This window comes from Chrysochloris asiatica, unplaced genomic scaffold (genome assembly GCF_000296735.1).
Source record: "Chrysochloris asiatica unplaced genomic scaffold, ChrAsi1.0 scaffold00011, whole genome shotgun sequence".
NCBI classification, from domain to species: domain Eukaryota; kingdom Metazoa; phylum Chordata; class Mammalia; order Afrosoricida; family Chrysochloridae; genus Chrysochloris; species Chrysochloris asiatica.
Genome location: NW_006408529.1, coordinates 2,062,771 through 2,073,107, shown reverse-complemented (window position 1 = coordinate 2,073,107; position 10,337 = coordinate 2,062,771).

Here is a 10,337-nt window from a genome sequence, read left to right as displayed (position 1 = left end):
GGTTCCAACTCATAGCGACCCTGTACAGGGTTTCCGAGGCTGTAAATCTTTACAGGAGCAGAAAGCCTCATCTTTCTCCTGTGGAACAGCTGGTAGTTTCAAACTGCTGACATTGAGGTTCGCAGCCCGATTTGTAATCACTACGCTACTCAAGTTTATCAAATTGTAGTGACTTACACAGGTTTTCTTTATCAAAAATGTTTTTATCTTCCTCTAGCCGAGTTCTGATCACCCAGCCACTGAAGCTAAGTCAAATGGGTAGTATCTGCAAGCTTGGGGGTTCTTGTGCATCTCCCTTCATTTCATATAAGCTGGATACTTCGCTCTCAGCTCTCGTCCTCTGTGGCTATGTCCTTGTCCATGGACAAGGAGTGCCCAGGTCTCACCTTACTTTGGGCTAACCAGGTTCCACCATACTCCAGGTCGACAGGAGTCTGCATTGATGCTTTTCCCCCATTTCCACTCACTAGTAGACCAACATGGTTGCCAGCAAGATTACATGCCTGCTCATGTATTCCCTTTGAGTTTGTCTTGGAAGGGAGCTTCTCTTGAAGGGATTTGATTGTTTGCCTTGATGGCTCTCTGGTGAACAACTTACTTGTTCTTGTAGTAGCCAATTAGACTGCTGTTTTTGTTTTTGGATTTTCCTGCTGGTCTTTCAAGAAGTATCTTCTGTTCTCTACATGCTCCAGGCTGGTCTGCTTGTCTTTTTATGTGGGAATGTCCCACCTCAGAAGGTTCTGGATGGGGATCAGGATTCTACCTAAGGTCTTACACACTATAAAGGCTCCACAAGAAGCCTGTTTCACTGGGCAAGTCCTAGCACCCCTTGTAGTTATTCCAATCAGTTATAGGTTGAAGATGGACTTACAAAATTTCTATAAAAATGTTTCCAAATGATTTATATCACCCTCAAGTATCTATTTTATAATAAACAAGGGAAAACAATATTCATAAGATAGTCAAGCATCTTAACATTATTTCCCCTCTTTTACCAATTCAAGTAATTTTTTCATGTGTTTGAATGTTTGGCGTATTGTAATTTTTAAGTTACATTTAAAGTTAATTATCTGGTAACTTGTGGAAGTGTCCACAGAGTTTCATAGTTTATAAGGTATTTTTGTGTGTTTCTGTTTGTTTTACATCAAACAAAATTTCATCATTTATTTTTCTCTATTCCATAGCTAACAGGTCATTGCTTAAAGAAGCATACTATATTATAAGGATCCCTGGATTAGAATTATAAATCATGTTCTTAATCCTTATTCACTGATTTATTACTGACCAAATCATTGTAAAACACTGAGTGCAAGTGTCTTACTCTATGAAAGGAGGGAATTGGATTTAAGTTATGTATGAAGTTCCACTTCTAACTCTACAAAATTTGTAGTAAACTACATACAGAGAGAAATCAAAACCAGAAAATTTTACAGAGTAATAGGGATATATGCTTAAGTTTAATGAACAAATAAGAAATTTTGTCTTTTAAAATAATTAATACATTATGACATTAAATGAAAAACCCATCTCCCTTATACTGCAATCCAATTATACTATTTAAATCCTAACTAATTTAGGTAACTCAAAGCATCACTCTTTCTCATATAAGAGGTAGTCATACATAGGGATTTCTAAAATGTCTTTAAACTATTGGGAAAATAAAATATTTTGACAAAGAAACCAAGAAACTTTCACAAAATAATGAGAGCTCTCACCTATGCTGCCAAACCTCAATTAAATGCATAAATACTACATTCAGTTTTAGACAAAGCAATTGAAGGTGTCATCTAAGATTTTATTAGGAATTGATTCTGCTTCATAAGGATCTGGCTTCTATATGCTGTAATTGTATAGGTCAAAATGCTTAAGACATTTGCCTATGTACAAAATGCCTGTGTACAAACAATACTTTCAAGGGTGGACTGTATGAAGGGGCTTAAAATAGTTCATTGAAAAATGTAATTAAAAGAAAATGGAGTAGGCTACTACAAGAACAAGCAAGTTGTTCGCCAGGGAGCCATCAAGGCAAGTAGTCAAATCACTTCAAGACAACTTCCCTCCAAGATTTAAACTCAAAGAGAACACTCAAACAGGCATGCAAGTTATCTGGATACCATATTGGTCTTCTGGTGAGTGGAAAAGGGGGAAAGGCAGCAATGAATATATAGGCTGAATTCCACCACATTCCATACACTCCTGTAGATCTGTAGATGAGAGAGAGAAGAGGAAGGGGCTGGTTGGTCCAAAGTGTGGTGAGACCTGAGGACTCCTAAGCCTATGGACAAGGACCTAGCCACAGAGGACTAGAGCTTCAAGTGAAGCGTTCAGCTGATATGAAGTAAGGGGAAAAGCACAAGAATACCCAAACTTGCAGATAATAATCATTTGACCTAGCTTCCATAACTTGATGATCACAAGTTGAAGAGGAAGATAAAGAAATTTGATAAAGGAAATACGTGTAAATTGTTATAATTTGAATAATTTGACCTATGCTTATAGATATTGTTGTTGTTGTTATGTGCTGTCGAGTCGGTTCCGACCCATAGCGACCCTGCACAGGGTTTCCGAGGGTGTAAATCTTTACGGGAGTACAATGCCTCATCTTTCTCCCGCGGAGCAGCTGGTAGTTTCGAACTGCTGACCTTAAGGTTCGCAGCCCTATTCGTAACCACTACGCTACCAGAGCTTCTTATGCTTATAGATGTAGTAGTTCAAAATACCAACCGAGAGAGAAGGAATCATCAGAGCAAGGATCAAACATAGCCCCTCTGTACACAGGGTTGATAAGGATGAGCAACTTAGACATTGGCTACCTAAAATGGGGGGGGGGGGGGGGGCATTCTAAAGGCACGAAGTGCCAGACTTAGATGTAGATTTCAAGAGGGAGTTTGGTTTCAGAGTATGAAGGGAAAGGTAGAAGCCCCACTGAATAGTTTTCTTCTTGTCTTGATGGGTCTGGTGAAAAGAGACAGGGATAAGATCCTTATAATGTAATAGTGAGTAATTGTTGTCATGACTACTTGCAATTGTCACAATGGTAAAGATAGAAGTTTTGTAACAAAAAGGGGACAGTAGTTAATCTTACAGTCCAGGAACAGAGGACCCTAGGACCATGAAGGGAGAAGAGCAAGAGCAGAATCTGGCACCCTATTCAGAGAAGCAGCGACACCAGATATGGAGGCAAAGATGATGACATGGAGATAGAGCAGCTGAGGACTTTAGACTTCCAGAAAGGGAAAGACTGTGTGCTAGCGGCTAAGAAGCAGGCTTGTAGAATGTGCCCTTTGGTTGTTTAAATAATTATATATCCCTAAGTGTTTTTGTGTACATTAAAAAATTTTAAAAATAAAAATACCCGTTGGGAATAGAAGCAAAAACTGTTGAATGGTGACGCATGGAAGGAATTGTAATCATTGCAATGATACAAAATAGGATAGCGTGAGTGCAAAACTGATGTTCTCCCATGTAAACTATCACTCAATGAACAATAAAAGCTTAAAAAAAAAAAAAAAGATGATAGAATATTTCCATAAATTTTATGAAGCCCCCTAATATATCAGGAGCCCGGATAGCTTAGTGGATTGCAAACTGTGCTGCTAACCAACATTAAGGTCAATAATTCAAATCTACTATATGCTCCATGAAAGAATATTTGGTACTAGTAAACTTTTGATGCCAGTAAAAATTTATAGCCTCAGAAACCCTACACAGGGTTGTTATGAGTCAGAACTGACTCCATGACATACAACCAGCCTTGGTATGATATTATCATCCACAGAAGCAAGAATTAATGCTTTGATTTGAAAGAAAAGATTGTTGGAATGAGTTTATATATTTATATATTATTTATATATGTATATATTCAAAACCCTGCTTAAAATTATTTCATACAAACAGGATTTGGGATGTAATATAAAGGCCATGAAATATTTTTCATCAACTAAAAGCAACTGCTACCATTTGTCCATCAGTTTTTTGTACTAAGGTGGCTAGTGTGTTGCTGTTATGCTGAAAGCCTTGCTACGGATATACTAAATACTGTCAGGGTCATCCATGTTGGATGGGTTAAAGTTGATCTTCTAGACTAAGAGAGATTAAGAAGAAGGAAAGACAGACTACTTCCAGATATTTAGTCACTGAAAACCTTATGAACAGCAGTGGGACATTATTAGCACCAGAATACTGACTATTGAAACATGCTGAAGAACACCAGGGTATTGTCATATATAATGCTAGAAAATGAGCAACTTTGGTTGGAAGGTACTCAAAATATGACTAAGGAAGAGTTACTTTCTTAAAGTAGAGTTGAGTGTGAATAGGTGAACGTAGAAATAAAGCCTTCAAGACCTTCATTTGCTGATGGGGTAAACCTCAAATTGAAGAACAGTAGTTGTAATCATCCATTAACAATCAGAACATGGAATGCATAAAATATGAAACTAAGAATTGATAATTGTCTAAAATGAAATGGAACTCATAAACATTGATATCCTAGGCATTAGTGAGCTGAAATGGACTGGTATTGGCCATTTTGAATCTAACAATCCAAAGAAAGGTGACCCAATGGAATGTGAAAATCATTGGACAATATCATTAACATCACATTCAAGTAAAACGTTGCTAAAGGTAATTTTAAAATGGCTGCTATAGTACATTGATGGGGAACTGCCATAGGTTCAAGCAGATTCAAATAGGATGTGAAATGAGGGATATCATTGCTAATGTCAGATACATCTTGGCTGAAAGCAGAGATTGCCAGAAAGATGTTTATCTATACTTTATTCAACATGCAAAGGATTTTGACTTTGTAGATCATGACAAACTATGGATAACATTCATTATGCTCATGAGGAACCTATATGTTGACAAAGAAGCAGTTATTCAAACAGAATAAGGGAACACTGAATGGTTCAAATCTTGAAAAGGTTTATGCCAGCATTGTAATCTTCCACCATACTTGTTCAGTCTTTATACTGAGTAAATAATCTGAGAAGCTGCATTATATGAATAAAAGATTTTAGGAAGACTCATTAAAAACCTGAGAAATGCAGATGATACAACCTTGTTTGTTGAAAGTGAAGAGGACTTAAAGTACCTAAGATGAATATCAAAGTCCACAACTTTAGGTGTGGGTTGCACTTCAATGTAAACACAACAAAAATTCTCACCAATGGAGCAGTAAATAACATGATAAATGCAGAAAAGATTGACATTGTCAAAGACTTTATTTTGCCTGGATCCACTATCAGCACTCATGAAAGCAGCAGTTATGAAATCAAAGGATATATTGCATTAGACAAATATGCTGTACAAGACCGCTTTAAAGTGTTCAAGAGCAAATAAGTCAATTATAAGATTTAGGTATGCCTGACCTGAGCCAAGGTATTTTCAATAATCCCATGTGCATGTAAAAGTTGGAGAATGACTAAGGAAGACCAAAGAAAAATGGAGCATTTGAGTTACAGTGCTGGAGAAGAATATTAAAAGCACCACAAGTGCCAGAAGAACACACAAGTCTGTGATGGAATAATTACACCCAGAATGCTCCTTATAAACCAAGATGGCCAGACTTTATCTCTCATCTTTTGGGCATGTTATCAGGAGGGACCAATCTCTGGAGAAGGACATCATGCTTGGTAAAGTGGAGGATCAGCAAAAAAGAGGATGTCTTCCAATGAGATGGATTAGCACAGTAGTAGCAGCAGTGGGCTCCAGTGGGCTCAAGTATAATGATTGTGACAATGGTGCAAGACTAGGCAGTATTTTGTTCTGTTGTTCTTTAGGTCACTATGACTCAACAGCACCTAACAAGAACAACAAAATCAACTGCACACCTTACTTTTTAAAAAAATTAATTTTACCTTTATTCAAAGGTCTGTGCTCAGATCCAGTACGAGTTCTTGATTGGGAATATATTATGCCTTAAGTAATGTAATGATGTGATTCACATTAAATTTTATTCAATTTAAAAGACTATTTTTCTTCAGTATGAGCAACAGATCTTTAAATACTTGCCATTTCAACTTCATGGAGACCTTCTTAGGTAACAATTGGACCCTTAGTAAGTCGCATTCTTTACACTTCACACTTTACTTTCTGTGATAGTTTTCCCACTCCAGAAGCTACAACTTCCTTTCTTTCTCTTACTTATCTTAAACAATAACTTTTCACCAGTATTGGTTCTCCTCTTACATGCTTTGATGTTTCTATTCCACATTTTTTCCACCATTGATATCACAGAACACAGAATCAGATTAAATGTGGGCTTCTAACACAAATTTCCCAGCTTCTTTTTAATAGATGCCTTTGAATAGTTTCAGATTCATAGTGACCCTCTGTAGGACAGAACTAAATACTACCCAGTCCTATGACATTCTCACAATAAAAGTTATGTTTGAATCCATTTTTGTCACCACTGTGTCAATCCATCTCATTCAGGGACTTCCTCTCTTTTGTTGATCCTTCACTTTACCAAACATGATGCCCTTCTCCAGGGACTGGCCCTTACTGACTGTATGAAAGAAGAAGTTTTGCCATCCTCGCTTCTAAGGATCATTCTGGCTGTACTTGTTCCAAAGCAAATATACTCATTCTTCTGATTGTTGTTAAGTGTCATTGAGTCAGTTCTGGCTGATAGCAACTCTGTATACTGTTTCTGAGGAGCAACTGGTAGGTTTGAAACACCAGACTTGCAGTTTGAACCAACATTGTGATCCAGTGCATATCCTGCAGTGCCACAAGTACTTGCATTATTCTGATTGTTGTTTTTGCTAAATGCTGTTGAGTCAGTTCTGACTCATAGCGATACTGTATAGAGTTTCCGAGGAGCAGCTGGTGAACTTGAACCACTAACCTTGTAGATCAAACCAACTTTGCTGTCCAGCACATTAACCAACAGCGCCACACCAGGACTCCATGATTTGAAGAGGAACTTTGCAGGAGTTTTGTCTAATGCAATAATACATCATTTGATGTCTTGACTGCTGCTTCCATGTGTGTTGATTGTGGATCCAATTAAAGTGAACTCTTTGACAGTTTTAATCTTTTCTCCATTCATCATGATACTATTGGTCCATTTGTGAGGATTTTCACTTTCTCTTCATTGAGATGCAATCCATACTGAAAGCTGTGACCTCTGATCTACATCAGTAAGTATTGTTATAAGTCTACTTTATTTTCAGCAAGCAAGGTTGTGTCTTTGGCATTTTGCAGGTTGTTACTGAGTCTTCCTCCAATCTTGATGTCATGCTCTTCTTCATATAATCCAGCTTCTCAAATTACTAGTTCAGTAAGCAAATTGTATAAATATGGTTAAATGATAAAATCCTGGCTCAGAACTTTCCAAATATTTAACTATTCATTGTACCCTTGTTCTGTTCTAATGACTGCCTCTTAGTCTATAACCTCATATGCATGTGGAAGCTGGACAGTGAATAAGGAAGACGGTAGAAGAATTGATGCCTTTGAGTTATGGTTTTGGAGGAGAATATTGAAAGTACCATGGCTGCCAAAAGAACCAATAGATCCATTTTGGAAGAAGTGCAGCCAGAGTGCTCCTTAGAGGCCAAGATGACCAAACTTCATCTCTGAGACTTCGGACATATTGTCAGGAGGGACCAGTTGCTGGAGAAGGATATCATGTTTGGTAAGGTGGAGGGTCAGAGAAAAAGAAGAAGACCCCAACGAGATGGATTGGCCAAGTGGAAGCATCGATGGACTCAAGCATGGCAACAGTAGTGAGGTTGGCCCAGGATCGGGCAGTGTTCTGTTCTGCTGTGCATAAGGTTGCTATGGGTCAGTACAGACTTGATGGCACCTAACAACAACAACAACAACAAGATGCTACAGCTCTTCATTTTGATGACATTTTTTAATTTTGTGCTTCCTACAATACATAGAATTAAGGTCAAATGATTGTACTTAGAATGATAATAAGTAAGAATAAAAGGGAAATAAAGGACAGGAGTGATCAGGAAGAAAGTACAGGAAAAAAATTAGAAAGGTATGAGAAATGGAAAAATGAGAAAACAGGAAAATAGAATTTTAAGGGAACTTTAAGATGTCGTGTGATCTATTGGGACAGAGTGAAGAAGGTGTAGCAACTTTGAAGTGCACAGGAAAAGTCTTCTTCAAATTTTGAACAATAATGGCCAATACATCTGGTGAGCAGTGTTTGAAATGGATTATGGTAAAATACAATAAATACCATATTTATTTGAAAAATTTCACTTGCAAAACTTTAAAAGATGTCTGGCATGAGGCATTGACACTTTAATGCCTCATCATATCAAATTGAATTACTTCTGAGAAGGTCATGGTGAAACCTAAAGAATTTTCTCATCCTTGGATTTAAAAAAGATTGTTTACCCTGGTAGTGTAGTGAGTTACATGTTATGCTTCAAACCACAATATCAGCAGTTCAAATCTATCAGTATCTCTGCAGGAGAAACATAAGACTTTCTACTCCCATAAAGATTTACAATCTTGGAAATCCTATAAAGGGGTAGCAATGAGCCAGATTCACCGCTAATGCACACCACCACCATTTTTGCATGAAATCTCAGATCATGTGAGAATTTCACTGTGATTTTTATTTGTCTGAAGCTTCAGAAACTCTATGCAGGATTGCTATGAATCAGGACCAACTCCACGGCACACTGCCATCACCACCACCACTGTAAGTTATAAGACACTGTGTGTGAGAAAGTAATAGACTCTGTTCTTCCCACCACATCTGGATGAGGAGCCATGCTTCATAATTCTTTTTAAAGACATAGGAAAATAAATTTTGCATCATTAAGATCATATGGGAGCTTACATAGCTGATGTGGCTATGTAAGAGTTAACTTTCTTAGCTACTAACTGAAGCTTGGAAGTTAAGTCCACCAAGTGGCACCCCTGAAGAAAGGCATTTCAAAAAACAAGAAATAAAAAACAAAAAAACCCAGTCATTGGAACCCCTATGGAACAATTATATGCTCAAACATAAGGTCACCATGAGTCAGAATCTATTCAACAGCAACTTGATTTTATATACTGACACTCCAGGGAACCTTAAGCTTCTACTTACTCTTAAAAAACCCCGATTGCATAGTTGTGTTGAAAAATCCAGTTGTTCAACTGAACAATCCAATCTCTCCTCTGAGTCTATTTCCAGAGATTCAGGTTACACCTGGATGGGATTCTAGTAGTTGTAAAGTTTGGATCTAAAAAAAGTATCTTTAGTCTTGAAGAGTTAAATATTTGCCTTAGAATCACATAGACAGTCGAGTGGTATAGTACATAATAAAACACAGGGTTGTTGTTGTTGTTAAATGCCGTCGAGTCGCGTCCGACCCATAGCGACCCTGTACAGGGTTTCCGAGGGTGTAAATCCTTACGGGAGTAGAAAGCTTCATCTTTCTCCCGCGGAGCAGCTGGTAGTTTCGAACCGCTGACCTTAAGGTTCGCAGCCCGATTCGTAACCACTACGCTACCAGAGCTAAATGACATTTAATATATGTGCCACAAAGCCCTTGGCTGAGTACCAGATTTCCACTCCTGATTCAACCAGAGCAGATAATGATTTTACTTATTTCATATAAAGATATAAGGAAAATAATCTCATTAAAAAAATAATAACCTACTGCTTTTTTTCCTTCAATAATGAAAGTCAGGGCTTGAAGTTTTTCTTCAGGTCCCCCAGCTTGAAAAATGCTAAGCGTGTTCTTCCAATTGGTTTTCTGATTCCAAATCTTTGAACATTGTAATAATTGACTTTGTACTCTAGAGCTGACCTTTGAAATTTTCTGTTCAGCTCTTGGACCTCCTCAGTTCTTGCATTTTCTTTAGCATCTCTATGCTGCAGAGCAAGTTTAAGTGTCTCTTCTGACATCCATTTTGATCTTTCCCATCTTTCTTGTCTTTTTAATGACTTTTTGCTTTCTTCGTGTATGATGTTCTTTATGTCATCCCACAACTCTTATGGTCTTCAGTCTTGAGTGTTTATTGTATCAAATCTGTTCACCAAGTGATCTCTAAATTCAGGTGGGATATATTCAATGTTGTATTTTGGCTCTTATGGACTTATTTTCATTTTCTTCAGCTTCAGTTTGAATTTGCATAGGAGCAATAGATGGTCTGTTCCACATTCTGCCCCGGCCTTGTTTTGGCTGATGATATAGAGCTTTTCCATTGTCTTTCTCTTGCATATATAGTCAATTTGATTTCTGTGCATTCCATCTGGTGAGATCCATGTGGATAATCATCTCTTGTATTGTCTAAAGAAGGGATTTGAAATTATTTTGATTTTGCATTGATTTTGATTGATTTTGCAGAATTCTATCACGCGATCTCCA